Raw genomic sequence first — 22,373 nt, forward strand, 5'->3', positions numbered from 1 at the left:
GGAGGGGGGATATGGGGGAGGGGGATATGGGGGAGGATATGGGGGGGAAGGGGCATATGGGGGGGAGGGGGGATATGGGGGAGGGGGGATATGGGGGAGGGGGGATATGGGGAGGGGGATATGGGGGAGGGGGATATGGGGGAGGGGGGATATGGGGACATGAGGATATGGGGGACATGGGGATATGGGGGAGGGGGATATGGTTGTGGGGGATATGGGGGAGGGGGATATGGGGGATATGGGGAGGGGGAGGGGGGAGGGGGGATATGGGGAGGGGGATATGGGGAGGGGGATATGGGGAGGGGGATATGGGGAGGGGGATTATGGGGAGGGGGGCTTATGGGGGAGGGGGGATTATGGGGGAGGGGGCCTTATGGGGGAGGGGGGCTATGGGGGAGGGGGGGATTTGGGGGAGGGGGATAAATGGGGAGGGGGGATATGGGGAGGGGGAATATGGGGGAGGGGGGCAATGGGGAGGGTGGGGAGGGGGGCAATGGGGGAGGGGGATATGGGGGATATGGGGAGGGGGGATATGGGGGAGGGGGGATATGGGGAGGGGGAATATGGGGGAGGGGGAGGGGGAATAGGGGGGAGGGGGGCATAGGGGGAGGGGGGATTTGGGGGAGGGGGATATGGGGGCTATGGGGAGGGGGGATATGGGGGATATGGGGGAGGGGGAATATGGGGGAGGGGGGAGGGGAGAGGGGGGGTATGGGGAGGGGGAATAGGGGGGAGGGGGGCATAGGGGGAGGGGGGATTTGGGGGAGGGGGATATGGGGGCTATGGGGAGGGGGGATATGGGGGATATGGGGGAGGGGGAATATGGGGAGGGGGAGGGGGGATATGGGGGAGGGGGAGGGGGGGATATGGGGGAGGGGGAGGGGGGCAATGGGGAGGGGGGGATATGGGGGATATGGGGGAGGGGGGATATGGGGAGGGGGGAATATGGGGGAGGGGGAGGGGGAATATGGGGGAGGGGGAGGGGGAATATGGGGGAGGAGGAATATGGGGGAGGGGACGGGGAATATGGGGGAGGGGAGGCGGGATATGGGGAGGGGGGATATGGGGGAGGGGGGATATGGGGGAGGGGGGATATGGGGGAGGGGGGATATGGGGGAGGGGGGATATGGGGGAGGGGGATTATGGGGGGATTATGGGGAGGGGAGCTATGGGGGAGGGGAGCTATGGGGGAGGGGGGCTATGGGGGAGGGGGGCTATGGGGAGGGGGATATGGGGGCTATGGGGAGGGGGATATGGGGGCTATGGGGAGGGGGGATATGGGGGAGGGGGGATATGGGGGAGGGGGGAGGGGGGATATGGGGAGGGGGGAGGGGGGCAATGGGGAGGGGGGATATGGGGGAGGGGGAATATGGGGGAGGGGGAATATGGGGGAGGGGGAGGGGGGATATGGGGGAGGGGGGATATGGGGGAGGGGGGATATGGGGGAGGGGGATATGGGGAGGGGGGATATGGGGAGGGGAGATATGGGGGATATGGGGGAGGGGAGGAGGGGGGATATGGGGGAGGGGAGATATGGGGAGGGGGGATTATGGGGAGGGGGATATGGGGGATTATGGGGAGGGGGATATGGGGGATATGGGGGCTATGGGGGAGGGGGGATATGGGGGCTATGGGGGAGGGGGATATGGGGGCTATGGGGATGGGGGAGGGGGGATATGGGGGAGGGGGATATGGGGGCTATGGGGGAGGGGGGCTATGGGGAGGGGGGATTTGGGGGAGGGGGATATGGGGGCTATGGGGAGGGGGGATATGGGGGAGGGTGAATATGGGGGAGGGGGAGGGGGAATATGGGGGAGGGGGGATATGGGGGAGGGGGAGGGGGAATATGGGGGAGGGGGGATATGGGGGAGGGGGGAGGGGGAATATGGGGGAGGGGGGATATTGGGGAGGGGGGCAATGGGGAATATGGGGGAGGGGGGATATTGGGGAGGGGGGCAATGGGGAGGGGGGATATGGGGGATATGGGGGAGGGGGGATATGGGGGATATGGGGAGGGGGAATATGGGGGATATGGGGAGGGGGAATATGGGGGAGGGGAGGGGGGATATGGGGGAGGGGAGGGGGGATATGGGGGAGGGGGGATATGGGGGAGGGGGGATATGGGGGAGGGGGGATATGGGGGAGGGGAGATATGGGGGAGGGGGGATTATGGGGAGGGGGATATGGGGGCTATGGGGGAGGGGGGATAGGGGGGCTATGGGGGAGGGGGGAGGGGGGATATGGGGAGGGGGATATGGGGGAGGGGCGATATGGGGGAGGGGGGATTTGGGTGAGGGGATATGGGGGCTATGGGGAGGGGGAATATGGGGGAGAGGGGATATGGGGGTGGGGGGATATGGGGGCTATGGGGGAAGGTGGGATATGGGGGAGGGGGGGATATGGGGGAGGGGGGATATGGGGGAGGGGGGATATGGGGGAGGGGGGATATGGGGAGGCTCACCCTGCCTGCTCTGACGAGGTCGTTCACCTTCTTGTGGCACTGGGTGCCTGTCCGTGGTGTCAGGGCCACAGCGGTGACGGCCTCTGCCACTTCCCTCCACAGACGCCGGCTGTGGCGTGGGGCAACTCTGCGGCCGTGCCCCGAATACAGGGCGTCCCTCCTCTGCTCCACCGCGTCCAGGAGCGCCTCCACATCGCGTGACTCGAACCTCGGGGCTGAGCGACGGCCAGCCATCCAGTCGGATGTTGCGGTCGGGTGTTCCGGTCGGGTGTGGGGGAGCAGCGCGGCCTCATGAGCCGTCACGCCGTGTAGCGCGTATGACGCTGCACGGCGTGAACCACTGCGCAAGCGCGGATCCCGTTACGTCGCTGCTAGCCCATTTCGGGACGGAGACTATCGACCCGATTTTCCGACGTGGCGCAAGTCGGATTTCCGCCGATAACGGAGAATTTCGCCCCACCTCTTTGGTTTGAATGCAGCTCTCCAACTGAAAACGAAACTAAAACTCAGAGCCAAAAACAGCTTCCAGCTCAAAATGGAAGTAAAAAGCAGAACCAGAGCCCAGCTCCACCCACCCAATAACATTAGACACATAGATACATAGAACATACAGTGCAGAAGGAGGCCATTCGGCCCATCGAGTCTGCACTGACCCACTTAAGCCCTCACTTCCACCCTAGCCCCGTAACCCAATAACCCCTCCTCCCCTTTTTGGTCACTAAGGGCAATTTACCATGGCCAATCCACCTAACTTGCACGTCTTTGGACTGTGGGAGGAAACTGGAGCACCCGGAGGAAACCTACGCAGACACGGGGAAAACATGCAGACTCCACACAGACAGTGACCCAGCGGGGAATCGAACCTGGGACCCTGGCGCTGTGAAGACACAGTGCTATCCACTTGTGCTACCGTGCTGCCCATTACTGCAGCCATTTGAGAAGACAAACATTTCTTAAAGTGACATTCCCATGATAATATGGATTCAGGATATCCCAAAGTGCTTTAAGGCCATGAAACACTTCTGGGATGTAGCCACTATTATATACTGGGAGGTCAGTTGACCTGAAGAGGACCGCCATTCCAGAGAAGATGCCCCAAGGAGCAGGACACAGAGAGGGGAACAGGGAGAAGTTCCAAACCAAGAAGAAGGTCCCAAACAAGGGAGCGGGGCAGAAAGATATCCAAGAAGACAATGTTAAGTAAAGGACAAGGATGGAGGCCAGAAACAGATCCCATTAAACAAAGTTGAGAGAAAAGAGCAGAGTAATTGACTGTGAATTAATGTGGGAGAGTTGCAAGGAACCAACTTGAAGCAAAGTGGGCTTGAGCGAAGTGCCAGCAATTCAAGAGAGCAGCTGAATGTTGGTGACTCCACTCTGCAAGCTGTGCAGGCTACGTTTGGAGTACTACTACTTGGCACAGTTGATCTGAAAGTGTACTTGGAAGGCGAAGTTTGAGTCTATGCAGAGGTCCAAAGGAAATAAATCTCAGAAGGCCAAGATTGAAACCCTGGTGATGGATTCTTGTTGAAACTGTCTGGGTGGGAGTGACTTCTGGAGTTCAAGGCGAGTTTCACAAATGTGGAGATTGTAAACTCGTGAGAAAGACATGGGACTGGATTCTCCGATTTTGCGGCTAAGTGTTGCAGCCGGGTGGGAATTCTGGCATTTTACGATGCCAAAAACAGCTGGAGAATGGCCGGGTCCATGGCTGCACATGCACACGCCGACGACCTGCAGCGGTCACACCATACAACGTTGCGCCGCCCGTGCCTGGACCCAACCTGTCAAGTACTGTCCCCCCTGGCCACCCCCCACCAGTTCCCCCAGCTGTTGCAGAAACCCCCTGGCCAGCAGCATGGTTCCCAGCCGACAGTGCGCGCAGGACACAATCCGCGGGCCGCCACGCCGGGTTCCCGACTGCTGAGACCACATGTCCCATGCGCGGTTGGGAACTCAGCCCATCGGGGGCGGAGCATCAGGGGAGGGCTTTCCGACATTCCAACGGTGTGCGGTGTGCAACGCGATGATGTCATTTCGGAGGTCGCGGAGAATAGAAAACCGCCGCCGTCCCCGATTTGGTCGTCGGAAGGGATTCCCCCCCCCCCCCCCCCGCCCCCATCGCCGATTACAATATTGTTGTTGGGCAATGGAGAAACCCGCCCAGTGTTTCAGTGAGACTGGTTACCTTATAGTGTGAAGAGCATCTGGACGGGTTGAGAAGAGACACATGGAATCTGTTTCAGTGGCATCTGTCACTTTTGGGATTAAGGTGTCCGACCGGGTATGTATCCTGAATATTAGAGTATAGGAGAGATATTGTAAATTGTGGGCACGATCCAGGGTCCAGGCTGGCAGTGCTAAGGTACCTGAGTGCCAGAGGGAGAGCCAAGGTGCCACCCTGCCCTGTCACGACCACTTGGGGTCTCCTATGCCTTGGGAGACCTTCTCAGGTGATGTTCCGTCTAATCGGTGCTTGTGCGGACCAGTACTAAACAGCGCCCTGACGAGACCTCCCAGCTGTGGCCATTGAGTCGCGGACACCGGGTGAATCTGGCGAATGCGTGAGGCTTATTTAAATATGCTGATCTGGATCATGCCCAGTGAGGGCGAGATCCGGATCATCATGTCTTGCGAGATTGAACACCATGGACAGAACGGTAGCATAGTGGCTAGCACAGTTGCTTCACAGCTCCAGGGTCCCAGGTTCGATTCCTGGCTGGGTCACTGTCTGTGCGGTGTCTGCACCTTCTCCCCGTGTCTGCGTGGGTTTCCGCCGAGTGCTCCGGTTTCCTCCCACAGTTCAAAGGTGTGCGGGTTAGGTTGATTGGCCATGCTAAATTGCCCTTTGTGTCCAAAAAATGTTAAGTGGGGGTTACTGTGTTACGGAGATAGGGTAGATACGTGGGCTTCAGTGGGGTGCTCTTTGTAAGGGCGGGTGCAGACTCGATGGGCCGAATGGCCTCCTTCTGCACTGAGAATTCTATGATTCTAAATCGGGCGCGACGAGGACGTTGAATCGCCACCCGCGTTCTCTTTCTGAAATGGTATGTGTCTGTAAAGATACAGCTGGGTGAAGGAATAGTGAATATTTGAATCATTTTCTTGTGTTTGAATTGAGATCTGTCCAGCCTTTTTTTCTGGTTTAATGTAGCTCATTTCACTTGTTTAATACATGTTTTATTCATTGTGTTAGAATTTCATCAGCAAACACCTGTGAATTTGCTCAGTAACTTGCTTCCATGGTCTTTAGAAAAATAAAAGTTAAGAATCTATCAAGCCAGGTTTCACTCTGGGACCTGACTTGCACAGTATTAACATCAGCTGGATCTTAACAGCAGTAAGTTTACATAGGTATTTGTTGCCTGGGGTGGTTTGCTGCAGAATGAACAGTAGGTTTGTCACCGGAAGTAGTGTGGGATGCGGCTGTATACTCCTCCAAATGGATTCATAGTTCAGAAGCACCACTGTTAAATTATTATAACATCTACATTTTAATGGAGCAGAAATAAAACAGCAGACGTACCCATGTGTTTGCGTTTAGCATCTATTGGTAATTTTACAGGAACATCTCTGGACTTCTTATGGAGTTTCATCTCACCTTAGTGACATATTTGTGCAGTTTGATCCCATGATTTAGGAGCATGGTTAAATCCAGCGCTAATGGCCAACTTTGGCCTTGTCTATATCACCTCCTTTTCCATGAACAAATTATAATTGAATTACAGAAAGCTGGGTGTCCTGTAGATCCAAAGACTTAACTCACATTCTGCAGACTCTCATGGTCCTGGCATCACGTTATAGCTTTCATCCAACAAAATTCTATCATTCACATTCAATTCAATATAACTTGGGTTCATCAGAGAAAAAAGTATTGCCCTTCAAGAGGTGCACTTCTAAATTCATTATAGTTCAAGCGTTACTAGAGTCTCAGACATGTTTGCTGAACCCGTCTCTAAAATGCAAATAAATCACAAAACTCTTCAAGACACTAGCCAATTGTAGCTATATTGTCACAATACTAATCATAATAACAATACAAGTAGAGTTATTGTTAGACATCTATATTGCCTGTGGTATAGTATGGACCTAGAAAATAACCCTGTAATGTAAAATCTTTTACAAATTGAAACAGGCAGATCCTTGATATATTCTTCAGCTTCTGTAGTTGGTGATATTGCAGATCTCTGCCAAAGTTACTGCAGGTAACAAAATTAACCTGACATGCCTTATTTGATGTGAAAAATGCAATTGGTCCTTAAGTTATGGCGCGACCCTCCAGTATTGGCAATTTCATTAAATTAAAATCTAAAGAAATTCAACCAAGGTGAAATATATTTTTCAATATTTCCCCAATATCATTGTGTGTTAGGAGACCGGACCACAGGGTGACACAGTGACGTTGTTGTTAGCACTGCTGCCTCACGGCGCTGAGGTCTCCAGTTCGATCATGGCCCCGGGTGGAGTTTGCACATTCTCCCCATGTCTGCATGAGCCTCGCTGCCACAAACCAAACACTTGCAGGATAGGTAGATTGGCCATGCTAAATTGCCCATTGATTGGGGGAAAAAAATGTTTTTTAAAGGATACCGGACCAGCTCTCAACATTTTTTAGGACACTGGGCTAGAACCCCAAACATTTTTTTAAATTTGTAAAACTATGAGGAAAGGATACTTCACAAGATTCTTTTATGTTAAAACAAACTTTAATTTAAACACGGAATTAACCACATTAATGTTAAATCCTCAGTTTCTTTACTTGTCAGTCTGGCCTCAATAAAAGTCGAGATGGATTTGCAGGTACAGCATTAGTTATTTTATTAGACTTGCAAGTCTTTCTCAGTTCACAGTAGTACAGATCACCTCTGCTCTCTGTACCTCCGGAATCAAGTGAGGCTATCAGACAAAGAGCTCTGTACTGATACATTCAAATGGCATCAAGTTTCACATACTCGAGGCCCATAGGTCATCCTATGTCCCTCCTGACCTGTTTGATCTATTCTGATTGGCTCACTTCCAATCCCTTCCTCTGGCCCCTGTTACTCAGCATCACTTTGGTGGACACACCTCTTCCTGCTTTTCCATGCGGTCTGAAATCCTTTGTCTGTGAACTAACCAGAATTAAACTGGCCTATCTTCTACATTACATTAACTAATATCTCTAAAGTAACTATTTTATATTACATTCGTCATTAACATCAAAGAAATAGCCTTACAATTATAAGTTAAATAGTTCTTAAATAAAAGGAAAAGCCTGAACTTACTATCTACACCTGCTACTAATTCCAGTTAAGCAATCCAATACAATTTAAATGCCATTTATGAATAAAGTTAACAAACCGGTTACTTGCCTAGCTGTGGTGAAACTATTTGAGAAAAATCCTTTCAGAAGTAGATCCAATACAGTTCTGTCGTATCAGACTCAAATTCAATGGCAAACTGCAAAACTACAGACATACTTGGCTCCTCCCATTAATTACATAATATGCATCCCACTGAGTTCCATGACCTGCTAAGCTGGGACTAAATACAACCCCTTCTACTCCAGGGATTCTCCCAAATGTTAAACCATGTTCTATTAGCCCTTTATCTGTAATCAAGAAAGTGGTTGAAATGAATGATTACCACAACTTTTACGACTCTTTAATTATAGCTTTAGCAGTCATACTGCCTGCATGTATTTTAAACCAAGCTTTTTAATATTCCACAAATATAAAGTATAATACATAACCATGTCCACACTCATTGCATGTGGTATACTGTGAAACAGGCTTATGTGTGTGAGGATGGGTGTGAATTACATAATTAAATGGGAGACAGTAGACTGCAAGGTTCAGAACATCAAAAAAGGAAAGGTATGAAAGCAAATAGTTTGAGCAGAGCCAAGATGGAGTATCAGTAGGTCGCATTAATAGAAATTTACATTAGGAAGGTAAGGGAAGTGGCTTGAAGTTAACTATTGTATTTCAAAAGGAACATGTACAATTGTCATAGATTGTAAAAGGATGGAACATAGTAGTCAGTTTACTTTTACCCATAAAATAGAGGCTGTAACATAGCATGAAAGACCTTGGGCGGATTGCTCCATCCCGCTGCAGATCTCTGGTGCGGCATGCCATCGGGATTCTCTGTTTCACCCACTGGTCAATGGAGTTTCCCATTTCATAGAATTTACAGTGCAGAAGGAGGCCATTCGGCCCATCGAGTCTGCACCGGCTCTTGGAAAGAGCACCCTACCCAAGGTCAACACCTCCACCCTATCCCCATAACCCAGTAACCCCACCCAACACTAAGGGCAATTTTGGACACTTAGGGGCAATTTATCATGGCCAATCCACCTAACCTGCACATCTTTGGACTGTGAGAGGAAACCGGAGCACCCGGAGGAAACCCATGCACACATGGGGAGGATGTGCAGACTCCGCACAGACAGTGACCCAAGCCGGAATCGAACCTGGGACCCTGGAGCTGTGAAGCAATTGTGCTATCCACAATGCTACCGTGCTGCCCCGTGCTGCATTGTGGGGCAGCCCAACGCCGCCAGGAAACCACTGGGCTGCCGGCAAAATGGAGATTCCCGACGGCAAAGAATTCAGCCCCTTGTTTTCAAATTCCTTCATGGACTTTCCCTTCCCATCAATATAATCTTCTCCAGCCCTGCAATCCTCTAAGATACCTGAACTCTTGCAACTCTGGCCTCTTAAGTACCCTCAATTTGAATCGCTCTGGAATTCCCTCCCTGCAACTAACTTCCCAGGTGGGATTCTCCGTTCCTTTCTTTAAAAAAAAATTTAGAGTGCACAATTCATTTTTTCCAATTAAGGGGCAATTTAGAGTGGCCAATCCACCTACTCTGCACATCTTTGGGTTGTGGGGCAAAACTCACGCAAACACGGGGAGAATGTGCAAACTCCACACGGACAGTGACCAGGAGCCGGGATCGAACCTGGGACCTCGGTGCCGTGAGGCAGCAGTGCTAACCACTGCACCACCGTGCTGCCCCTGGATTCTCCATTCCTGCAGCTAAGTGCCGGCTCGAACGGAGATCCACGGGAGTTCTACGGAAACAAAATCGGTGCGAACCCCTCACTGATTCCGATACCGGTGAGGGGCTAGCACCGGCACCAATCAAAACTCCCGTCGCCTGTGCCGAAAATGGCCAGAGAATAGCCGGGTCCAAGGCCATGCATGCACACGGCTGATGACTCGCAGCGCTCGTGCCGTGCAACATGGAGCCGGAGGTGCGCTGACCCGAACCGCAAACTGCGACCCCACAGCCCATCCCCTGGCCACCCCTCATCTGTCCCCCCAGCCCTCGCTGAAGCCTCCCCTGGCCAGCTGCATGGATCCCGGCTGAGTGAGGCGATGCTGGACACAGTCTGCAGCCACCACATTGGTTTCACGATTTCTGTGAGAATACGTGCCCGTGTCATTGGGAACTCAGCCCATCGGGGGCAGAGCATTGCGAGTGGGCCGGCCGATGGGGTGCCAACTGCATTGCGACTGCGCACGGCGCGTGTCACGATGACGGCGGTTTGGAGGGGGGCAGAGACTCCCAAACCGATGCCAAACCGGCGCTGGCCCCAATTCCGGCGTCGGAATCGATTCTCTGCCCGATCGCCGATTACATTATCGGCGTCCGGCAACGGAGAATCCCGTCCCCTTTCTCCTTCTTGACACCCTTTGACCAAGCTTTTGGTTATCTGACCTAACATCCCATCATGTATCAATGTGTCACGTCTTGCTTCATTTTGCTCCTGTGGAGTAATTTTGAATGTTTCATGACATTACAGATGCTATAAGTTGTTGATAATTTTAGGTCTATGAAACAAGGCTGCTTTTTAATAGTTAATATTGTACTGGCAGGATATAATGGGAACCTGGCACGGAGATTAGCAACCTGTGGATATATTTGTGGCTTATTAATTTCAACTCGAAGAAACATGTTTGAAACAGAAGTATCCAGTGAACACTGGCAGCACCAGTTCACTGTGGTAACAGTGGGTACAATGTGGATGTACTGCAGCAATTTTGCCAAGGTTCCTTTGTCAACACTCTCCGAGAACTAGAAGAAGCTGAATGGTAACACCACTACCTGCAAGTTTCCCTCGAAGCCACGTACTATCCTGATTTGGAACTACCTTGTCGCTGGGTCAGAATCCTGGAATTCCCTTCCTAGCAGCACTCTGGATGTACCTACACCAAATGGACTGAGGCAGTTCAAGAAGGCGCTCACCACCACCTTCTCAAGGCCAGTTAGGGATACACAGTGAATACTGGCCCAGCCAGTTCTGCTCACACCCCAGGAACCAATAATGAAAATGCAAACTATCAAGCTTATTTATGTTCAGAGTACTCTGATTGTTTTGATATGCCCTAAGTCGTACAGACTGATAACTTAATTTCATGATTCCATCAGCTGCTTGTGTTTCCACTCGACCCTTCACAATGCCATTCAAGCAGAATAACTCAAGGGAGGAGCACATATCAAGGTCAGCTTCTGATTAGATACAAGATTCCTTTGGGAGGCGAAAACTGATCTATTGTGATTGATTTTCCATTTTCAATGCCCGAGTGATAATCTGGTGCCACACAGCACCAACCATTGATTGAAGGCCCCTGATGTTTTGGGGAGGTCCTCCAGCAGGTGGGCATTGCACATGTGGGAGGGGATTAATCATCCACCCTGTCTACTTTCATCTCGGAGTCCAGGATATGAATTAACCCACAGAAATGACTGTCTGCATTCTGATGATTGATGAAATGCATATATGCAATCTGAGTCTGATCCTAGTGGATGCAAGTCTCCGGCATAAAATTATCTTTAAATTGGTGTTAATTGGGCAATTTCAGAGTAATCAGTCAAAGTGCTGTGCTGGTAGGTAGTTTGGGAGTACTTTTCTCTGTATAATGAGAGTACACTTCTGTGCAATGCAGTGGGATATAGAAGTGCTGTGGAGGTCCCCACTCTCCAGCTATGAGCTTCAGCAGTGGGTCAGTGTAAACTCCCCAAAGGTAGTGAATTGTGCTCTTTAACCAGGCTTTCCCTGATCTCCGCCAAAGAGCAGGAGAATTGGGGAACTTTGCGTAAATTACTGATGAGCTATGTCTCAGCTTGTAAAACTAATGCAAAAGATTGGAATAACGTTGGACACCAGGCCATAGACTAATCATTAAATATTTTTTTGTAAATTTGGGAACAAATTTCCTGGAGGCTGTGATGCCGCCTCATCACTGTGATGGCAGCGCCATGTATCACACTTACCAACTTGGGAGTCAGCAAACTAAAGGCAAGCCATTGCTAAAACATTAAAATGGGAAAACCTGCAGTCTAAAACCAACATTTGCAGAATGCTCATGGGTTTTATGCAGCGGAAGCAAGTCACCATTCATTTGTCAAATCTAAACAAAAAGCCTGTGTAACTTTGCATAAATGAAATGTCACAACTTATATTTACATATTGGATAATCGAAGACGTTTTGCAGAGGAATAAAAAAGTGGCAGGCAATTTAGTGTATCAATTTATTTGAGAAGTCATGGACGCGATCTAATGGAAATGTTTCTAAGTGTGGTAGCGAGTGGGAAATGCTGGGTGTTCCCCGTCGAGGCTGTCACCAGTATCTAACGTTAATTACAGCACTTAATGATGCCCCAAGGTCTTTATGCTGCAAATGACTGTCCTGCCAGCTGATTTGCCAGGACCGCACCCAGCAGCTCCGCGCTAACAAGAGGAGCAGCATTTAAGCAGAACCCGTAGAGCAAACCCCAGACAGTGCACAGCCGTGCCATCGCGCAGACCAGCTCCACGATTCGGGGCTGCCGGCCTGGCCAGACTGATGGACGCGGATGAGTCCAAACGGGATACCCTGTTCCCCCGAGGGACTCGGAGGGTTGGCCACAGGGCAGACAGTGTCGCCTGGGAGGCAGTGGCAGCAGCCGTCAGTGCGGGGAGTGTGACAAGGAGGAATGTCACCCAGCCTGGCAAGATGCTTAACGACCTACACCGAGCCGCACAGGTGAGTTGGCATTAGCACCTAGCACCGGTCCCTCCTGCTACCCCGAGAGTCCCCCCACCCCGATAACCCTGCGCCTGGCACCCCCCCAGCACAATTCCGCGACCTGCCCTGGCACACCTGGCATCCACTTGCACACCCTACCTATGCCCAGTATTGGTGCACCTACCTAACCCCAGCATGAATTGTTCGGCTCACATTCTGTGTCTCTGGAGAAGAGGTTGGCCCACAAAAACTGGGAGAGGGGTCAGACAGGTGGCGTGGTGCCAGGCCTCAGGGTCCTCATCCCCTATGAGGAAACGGCCCCTGGAGGCCGCAGGTGTGGCCGAGGCCAGAGCTCACCAACGTCGAGATTGGCCTACACCGCGGAGTTAAGTATCGACCAGCCACCACCCAGATGACCTGTCACATGTGAGTTGTTCATGCCAGGATGATAATCCTTTCTTCGCACTGACCACATGTTCATTCTTCTGCAGGATCTTTATCCAATGGCGCGGGCCCATGCGGGGTCCCCCCCCCCCCCCCCCCCCCACCGGCCATGAAAACTTCTCGGAGGAGAGATGCGAGAACGCCACCATCGATACGTCATGCCAGTCATCCCCATCCTCCACCAGTGCAGAGCCACACACCTCGGTGGCTGAAAGTAGTGGACAGGCTTCTGGGGCACAATCTGGAGAGAACCACACATTTCCAGATGCACATCAGAAGGAGGCAAGAACGTCCAGAGGAGACAGAGGTCGGAAGTCTGCTGGATCCCGGGATCTAGCTGAGTCCCAATCAGATGTTGAGCCTTTGGACCAGGCTAACTCAGAGCTGATGCTCATAGGTGCATCCGTGAGATTCAGAGGAAGATGTCAGTGACACTCCAGTGGGTCCATAGCCGAATGAAGGAGTCCCAAAAGCTATGGGCACAGGAGATTGCACCTGCAATGCATTGCACCGAGGCCAACACTGCTATTGTGGTGACCTTAGTAGAGAGCCTGGAGCACGATGTCAGCACCACGAGTGGAGCTGTCCAAGGTGTTGCTCAGTCACTGGATGCCATGGCTGAGCGCATCGACTACTTGTCTGAGTCGCTGGAGAATGTGTCCCTGACGTCGGTGGACCCTTCTGAGATGCTGCAGAGCATGTCCCAGTCGCAGTTGGGCATTGCTGAGGCGCTGTGGAGCTTGTCCTGGTTGCCGGGGGTGGGGGGTGGGGGAAATCGCAGTCTCAGAGTGATCTTGCCGAGTCACTAAGGACTGTGTCCCAGATGGAGGTGGTCATTGACGAGACACTGCAGAGCCTGGCCCGCTCACAGAAGGACATCTGAGGACATTGACACCATGATGTCGACATTGGGGACTCGCCAGGGCTGGCAGAGCAACAAGACGGAGGGGCATCCGGAGCGCAATTCAGCTGCCCCTCTATCCTGAGGTGACCCCCAGGGCCCCACTTGAGGGAGTGCTGGAGGCCAACCTGGAGCCTCCCTACTGGATGATGAGGGCAATCACCACCTCTCCCGAGTCCACCAACTCGGTGAAAGGCGCATCTTGGTTAGCGTGCAAAACTAGGTGGCATGGCCAGGCATGTGCCGCTGCCAAGTCAGACGGGGCCCTTCAGAGAATTCCTGCCAGGGGCATCAAAGGCCACGGGATGCGGTAAACAGCAGGCTGCCCCAATCTCTGAGGAGCATACTGGGGAAACTACGAGACGTATCTGTAGAGCACGGAGTGCAAAGCAGATAGAGGATCACTGATAGGGCACTGGGGGGGGGGGGGGGGGGCAGCACCATCAGGTGCTTGGGAGAATTGGGGTCATGATTGTACCTCATTAAAACACGTTATGCTCAATCCAAGTGAATCCTCCGTCATGTTATTCCGCACTGTGGGCTGAACTGCACCTTCCTCCACAGATGCCCTCCCCTGACCTCAGCCCCCTGGGATTCCCACCTACTACCTCATATGCCCCCTCCCAAGGCATGCCACGTGCAGGTGATGGGCATGAGCGCGCACTCAGCAGACAGACAGGAGTTAGACTATGTCATTGATTAAGGAGCACTTGCGCTCAGCTCACAGTGGGTTATCATTACCCTCCTGTCATATATTAACCCACAGACAGTGCCAACACAGGTCCATCACCCTGGAGTGATGTAACACGGATCCTGAGAGGGTGGAACAGGGCCTGAGGGGGCGGGGCGGTGTGCAAGCCACATTTTCAGCAGTCCGATGCACTACTCAATGACACCCCAGGTGGCCGCATGGGCCTCGTTGTATTGGGTCTCTGCATCAGTCTCCGGCCTCCATATTACATCATTAGCTTGATCCTAAGCAAGTACCCCTTATTCCCCAAGAGCCACTCGGTCACCCTGGAGCATCCCTCGAAGATACTGGAGATCTTCAGCTTCCCCAGCATGTAGCCGCCGTGCACACTCCAGGGGAAGCATGCAGACAATAGTATGATCTTCAGCTGGTAGTTGCACATGAGTTGGATGTTTAGGGTTTGGAACCCCATCTTGTTAATGAAAGGCACTGCCGGACTGCAAGGTGCAGACAAGGCGACATGCATAACATCTATTACCCCCTGGACCTGGGCCATCCCAGAAATGGTGGTGAATCCTGCTGCCCGGGCATCTTGATGGGCTTGGTCCAGGTCAAAGTTTATGTAGTCAGCTGCTCGGGCAAACAGGACATCCATGACTTCACAGATGCACTTGTGGGCTGTTGGTTTGGATGTGCCACACAAGTCCCGCTCGAGCCCTGGAATGATCCTGAAGTACAAATGTCCAGGGCTCTGATTACCTTGATGGCCACCCAGAGCAGTTGTCCTCCTACTCCACATGATGCCAAGTCCGCAAGGCCTCCTTGTTGAAGCAGAGCATCTTGCAGACAGGCTATCCATCATCTCTATGAAGGACCAGTGACACCTGTACACCTTGGGGTATCACCGGCCTCCCCTTCTGTGCCCCTCCCCAGCCTGATGGGCGGCTGGGTCCTCCAGATGCGGGGCAGGGGCCTGCACATGGGGCACTGCCTCGAGCCTCTGATGATGCTGCTGTTCCCTTCTCCGGCACCTGGCCTATTAACGCCACCACGAGGGCAGCTTCCACAGGGTCCATGATATCATCTATAATGTAATATCTTTAAAGAATTGGAGAGGGTGTGAGACTGACAAACAGCTACAGCTTCTACCTCGGATCCACTAAGCATTCCCCACCCTCACATCCCCTGCCATCCCTCAGGGTGCCATCCAACATGCCCTGCACACGCACCCCCCTGGCTGCATCAGTGGTCCTGGGCAATGGCCCCAAGACTGTACCCCAGACACCCAGTGGAAACAGACCTGGACTGGGAGCTGATTCCCTCCCCGATCCACACACACACCCTCTGGTTGCAGAGTGTCCCCAGTGTTGAGGCCCATCTCTTGGGTGTTTGAATGGTGGCTGCTGCCTCTGTGGTGTTGATGCCTTTCAGGACAACTGTTGATGCCTTTAGAGTTCAGGATGGGGCTCTGTCACCGGGGTTCTTGGGACAGCTAGGTTATGGGTATACACAATCCGGGGGGATGGCATCCCGGACCCATGGCGGCTGAGCCCCCTCGCCCTCCCCAGCCCAGGGGTGACCCTGCCCCCCAACATTGGCGGCGCACCTCCCCCCCCCCCCCCCCCCCCCGCGCCTCCAAGCACTGAAACAGCGGCCCGGTGCCCCCAGGCTGACTTCCCGATCTCAAAGATGGCTACCCACCTCCTCGGATCCCCACGTAGCCATTGCACTAGCTTCACGTTTTTACATGGGTGCACTAAACGGCTCCCGCATGATCGCTCACTGGGGAGGCGGTTGGGTAGATCACAGGAGGATGATCGATAGGGGCTCCTCCCCATGAATGGGATGGAGATTATTTTTAATTGGTGATTATTGGTTTCTTGCCTCGCCGAGGAGGGATCCAGACCTCACCAATGGGAGCAGACCAGTTCGCGTAAATCTAGCATGGTTCCGGATTTGAGATCTCCCATTTACTGATTGGCCAGCTTGTTTTCATTCCCGGCACAATGCGGCCGGTAGACCGCGTCCAAGGTATGTATTAATTAAATTACATATTAATCTGAAATTTGAGGCTGTGTGCATGAAAATATGACTCAATATATTAATTCAATGAACAAGGTTATGATTAACAAAAATGAATATAATTAGCAAGATCAGTTCAATTGGTTTATAATCATTAAAATCATCTTTTACGTAATGATTTGGCTTCTGTAAACTTCTCTGGTGGTTGACCTACATTGTAGGCCAAATGATCGAGAATTCACTGCCTGAAATGGTGGTGGAGGTAGACTCCGCAGTAACTTACAGAAGAGAACTGAATATGAAGTTGAAAAGGAAAAATTGCAGGGTTATGCTGAAAAAGTGGGTCGGTGGGATTAATTGGGTCGGGTCTCTGAAAGTATCGCACAAGGATGAAGAAGTAAATGGCCCCCTTCTGCTGTCTGGGTTTATGATGAGGTTTGACACAATATCTACAGCAATGGTACCAGCTGCAAGCTCCATTAAGCCAACATTTAATTTATAAAAACCTGGTCCTTTATAGTCCCAAATTGCTTTAAAATCGTATTAACATTATAGTTTTTAATTGTTTCCAGCAAGCTCTAGGTTGCATCAATTCAATTCACAGGATTAAAGATATTTATCAGTTGTTAACAAGTGGAACAAAATTTATCAGAAAAATTATTTGATTAATTGCTATAACACTGAAAATATTGATAATATTGAAGCTAATTAAATAAATTAAGAACATTCTCTGCATTTCCTTGAAACACCTGATAATCATCAATGAAGCTAATTAACAATAGTTATTTTCCTGTTGAAACAATTTTCAGATAAATTCCTGTAAGTAAAGGGAATAAATAAACTATTTCTCCAATGGAGCATGATAATTACCAGCATGCTGGTGACATAATGCTCTAACTAAAAACTGAAGCCTAGTTGGACACAGTAAGAGAAATCACATTAGTGGAGAATGGTGTCTCCTGGATATTCTCTCCTGGACATTTTCCTTGCCTTCGGGGTCATTGGCTGTTTTGACCAGCAGACCTTGAATCCCCAGTGAACTAGATTGTGGATTCACCTACTCTGGAGTCATTGTAGAGAACCCTTGCCCCTAGGTTAATGGGATATATCACACTCTACCATGTGGCATCAAAGTCTTCAGTAGATGAAAGAATATAAATTTCATCAGGCTAAGATTCAGGCTACAAGCAAGTAGATGTCTATTTAACATTAACCGGTATAAAACGTATGTGATAGGATTAAATGAAGAAGAATGGGAGGAAAACAATTGATGGACGAGTTGGATCATAGAATCCTCATGAAATCCCTGCAGTGCAGAATGAGGCCATTCAGCCCATCGAGTCTGAACCGACTCTCCAAAAGAACAATCTATCGGGGATTTTCGAGTCCTGCTGATGGCGACATCCCATGGCGCATTGCCTGGTGTTGGGCATGTGAAATTCCGTAGATATCGGTGGGATCAGAAGATCCAATCGTGGGCTGCCTACCAGAAAATATGCTGTGCAGAAGCCATAAGTTCCACCCAGGCTTTCTACCCTATCTGTTCAGGAAGTCCTACCTCAGAACAGCCAAACATCCAGCCAATCAAATAATTGTCAACTTTCCCAACCCAGTAGTGTGCCATCAAGAGCAGTGGTCACTGCTGGAACTGCAACTAGCCTGGGAGAAGGCATTCCGGAATGTTGCCCAAACTTTAAGCTAAGCCTGGGATCTGGCTGGGTCCAGGCCTGAAGATGGCTGGGGTGGATAGTGAAGGAGGCAGGGAAAACATCAGGGGAGTGGAAATACTTTTGGGAAGCCTCTGATGGGAACAGGGAACCCATAAAGGATGCTTCCACACCTCCTCCATCCACCCATCTGCCCTCCCCAACTTTGAATGCTGGCCAGCTTGAGCAGTGTAACCTGCACACTTGGTATGGGTCTGTTCAGCCACAGGTTAAATCCCAGGTGTTGGTGGGAGGAGGCTCTTAAGCGGCCATTAATTGGCCATTTAAAGGCCACAACTGACCCACGGGTAGGCAGTCATACCTCCTTGCATGGTGCCCAATTTAGCCTTTTATCTGTTGGCTTCAGATTGATGACTGAATCATGTCAGCCTTATATTTTGTTTGAAATCCTTTGGAGAAACATTGAAACAAAAGAGGTTCAAAACTATTCTCTCAACCACAAATGATTAACAGCCATAAATTAGTTGTCAATTCCATAGGATATTGCTCCGAACCCTTTTGAATGGTCACTGATTGCAGGAAATTATTATTTTGTCAAGTCATCTTCTGGAAATCATGACATCAATGGATGCAATCACCAGGCATGGGCACATTAAAAACTGCTTTTGATTGATACAAATCAAGCACAGATTCATTCTTCTGTTTTCAATAGAACCCCTGAAGCTTGAAAAAGTACAGCACGCTTTGACACTCTTTAACCTTGTGTGTGCTGACTATCAAAAATATCCAATTAACCAACAAAAGAAAAAAATATGTATTTATTGTCGCAAGCAGTATTAGGAAATTGCAGGCAACACCTGTTCCCCCAAAAGATAACTGGACATGTTGGCCAAAATCTAACTGAATTGCGACAGAGTCCTGAGCGGATTTAGCCAGGTATTTCCCGGCACTCGCACGCCGAGAAAGACCACGTTATCGAACAGGACTCTGTTGCAATCTGGGGCTTTGGGGGGTGGGGGGGGGGGGGGGGGGGGGGAAATGCCGCGCCGAGGCCACACTTCGTTCCATTTCCTGAACTGGGGAGACCATTTTTAAATGGTGCTCCGATCTCTCGACTCACCCGCCCCCCCTCCCACCCTCGACAAGACCGCAGGACCCTCTAAAGCCCCAACTCACCTATAAGGGGTTCCTCAGGGCCCTCCCTCACCCCACCTGATGCGGGCAGGGCACCCCGGGGCCCAATCCTTGGCCTGGGCACAATGCCAGTACAAAGGTCCCTGGGCCGAGATGGAAACCACCTGGAGTGCCCCCCCCCCCTCCCCCCAGTGCTGTTCCACCAGATCCACGTGAGTGTGGACCAGTACTGAATGGTGCTCGCCTAAGGTCTCCTAGGCAAAGGAGTTAGATCCCAACACCTCGATAGATCAGGCGAGCTGAGTAGCTAGTATCACTCTAATATGCAGATTTGCCAAAAACTGATCTCGCAAGGCGCAGCAAACCAGGTAGATCCCGGAAGAGGCCTTGCCCAGCATCTACAGGCTGCGTCTGGCCCCTGTTCATCCGAAGGTAGAAGGCGCCTGTTGAGTGAGTGCATTACAGCAGATGGGATAAGAAGGTGATGGCGGAACAGTATTGTCACAGCAATGTGGTTGACTCTTAAATGCCCTCTGAAATGGCCTCAGACAATTAGGCATGGGCAACCAATGCTGGTCGAGCCAGCGCCGACACCCAGATCCTCTGAACAAATGGACGAAAGGTGTGGCTGTAGTGAACACAAATGAAGCTGCTGTCTCTCCAGGTGAGACCATATCTGATCCATCTTAGCCGCATGTTTCAATAAATCAATAGATGCACTGGAAAGGACAGTTACGTAAGTAAAAGCAGGGAAGCGTCATGACTTGGCACAGCAAAGTGGAGATCCATCTCACAAGAGGCTCCTGGAAACACCCTGAAATTTGCGTCCTCATTTATTTCACTTCCATTCTCTTTTACTGCAAACAGAAGAGGTCCTGATGTAGATTCTACAAGGCACACATCAAGGAGAAGAAATAAGTTGAATAGCCCAAATCGCAGGCCACAAATTCACTGATTCCTTTTTGGAAAATGAACTTGGCTGAACTTTTATTCAGGGACTTCCTTTCAACTGATACAATTAGGTATCTAAATTCCAATAGATTACCATTAAAAAGGTGCTTTCTGAATGAGAAGACTATGACCGAGATATCAGCGAAATACATGTTTGGATCCGACTGCAGATTGAAATGAATGAACATGCTTCAGACCTCGTTAGAAATTATGTGGTGCATAATTGGAGAGAATGTACTGCTAAACATTTCCCAGCTTGCACAGTCAATGGACCGGATTCTCCGTTCCCCTACGCCGATATCCTAATCGGCAATCAGGCAGAGAATCCCTTTTGACACCAAAATCAGGGGCGGTGCCTGTTTTTGGATGCTCCGCCCCTCCAAAATGCGTCATCGGTGAATGCTCCGTACATCGTTGGGACGGCCTCAGGGCGTCACCTGAAGGCCCTCCCCCGATGCTCCTCCTCCGGTGGGCTGAGTTCCCGATGGCGGCGGACACGTGTGCTCTAAGATGTTGTCAACCTTGCGTGGCAGCTGCGGACTGTGTCCAGCAGCACCACAGTCGGAAGGGGGGAGCCGTTCCTCTGGCCGGGGGGGGGCTACGGTGGGGGCTCCGGGGACTGGTGGGGACGGCAAGGGGGATACAGGGGGGCAATATCTGGCAGGCCGGGTCCGCGCACGGCTGGCGCCATGTTGTACGGCGCGACCGGTGCAGGTTGTCGCCATACGCATATGCAACCACGGACCCAGCATTTCTCCAGCTGTTTATGTCGGGAATGCCGGGAGTTTTACTTGCTGCGGCTGCTAGCCCCCCACCGGGCAGAGCACCGGTGCGGGGGTGGTACCAACATTTTCATCGTAAAACTAGGCACTTCCTCCGCAAAATCGGAGTATCCAGCCCAATGTCGGTCATGGTGTGGGAGGGCCAAGGCACTTCATCGGAGCTGATCCACATAAAGATATATTGGGACAGGTGGTCAAAAGTTTGGACAAAGAGATAGTTTATAAGGAGTCTCTTAAAAGACAGAAGAGAGGCGGCGATGTTGTATCCAGGGCTTTTAAAGTCTTGGCTCCCAACATTGGAGCAATTCAAATGAGGAATTCTCAAGCGGCTAGAATTTGAGGTGTGCCAATATCTCGGAGAGTTGGAGGCGATAATAAAGATAGGGAGGGACGAGACCAAAGAGGCATTTGGAAATAAGGATGGGAATTTTCAAATCAAGCTATTGCTTGTTCGGGAGCCAGTGTCGGTCAGTGAGCACAAGTGATTGGTGGATGGAAGTTGGTGTGAGTTAGGATAAGGACAGAAGAGTTTTGGATCACATCAGTATTGTACCTAAGGAAAATGTTTGATTCGGACGTTGGATTAATTAATTGAGAAAGTCTTTCATTTCCGATGACTAACATCTCTCATCTTGACAAGTACAAAAAGTTACTAAATAAAACCTTTGTTTACCAAAACAATAAAGTGTTTTTTGAAAGTCTCTCTTGTGATGTTGTTAACTTATCTTTTCCAGGTAGACAAACACTGTTCATCCAAAGAAGGCAGAATTTCCTTCTTAACCTGACAAAACATGGTCAACAAACTTTCAACACCAAGTGTTTCTCATCTGGAAAACAAGAGCCTGAGTGTTGAAAACTGAGCGAAGAACACACTTAAGCTGCCTCTCTTCACGTCCATGGCTAATCTGATGCAATTTTCACATGGATCTGATAATGGGTGCACACCACAACTGCATGTTTTGTGTAGAAAGGATATGAAATATGTACTTTTGGTCCTAAAATGGGAATTTCCAAGTGCACATTGGCAGGATTTCTACCATCAATGTTATATACATTTGTAATCCAAAGAAGTGCAGGTTAAATGGATAGGCCATGCTAAATTGCTCCTTAGTATCCAAAGTTACAGGTTAGATGGGGTTATAGAGATCGGGGGGGGGGGGGAAGTAGGCCAAGGTAGGGTGCTCTTTCAAAGGGGTGGTGCAGACTCAATGGGCCGAATGGCCTCCTGCACTGTAGGGGAATTCTGTCATAACGTGTGTTTAGTGGCACTTCTTAATAATGTTTATGGAAAAAATTCTTGGGAGAATTTAAATAAAGCTTT

General features: G+C 50.7%; 1 long non-coding RNA gene across 1 annotated transcript in view; it reads left to right on the plus strand.

The window, feature by feature from the left end:
- LOC140393526 (uncharacterized) overlaps positions 1 to 22,156 on the plus strand; it is a 101,248-nt gene extending 79,092 nt beyond the window's left edge. Inside the window, exon 3 of the long non-coding RNA XR_011935647.1 lies at positions 21,787 to 22,156. This is a non-coding gene — a long non-coding RNA (uncharacterized lncRNA). The remainder of the gene's footprint in view (positions 1 to 21,786) is intronic.
- The last annotated feature ends 217 nt before the right edge of the window (positions 22,157 to 22,373 follow it).

Source organism: Scyliorhinus torazame, chromosome 17 (assembly GCF_047496885.1).
Source record: "Scyliorhinus torazame isolate Kashiwa2021f chromosome 17, sScyTor2.1, whole genome shotgun sequence".
In the NCBI taxonomy this organism is placed as follows: domain Eukaryota; kingdom Metazoa; phylum Chordata; class Chondrichthyes; order Carcharhiniformes; family Scyliorhinidae; genus Scyliorhinus; species Scyliorhinus torazame.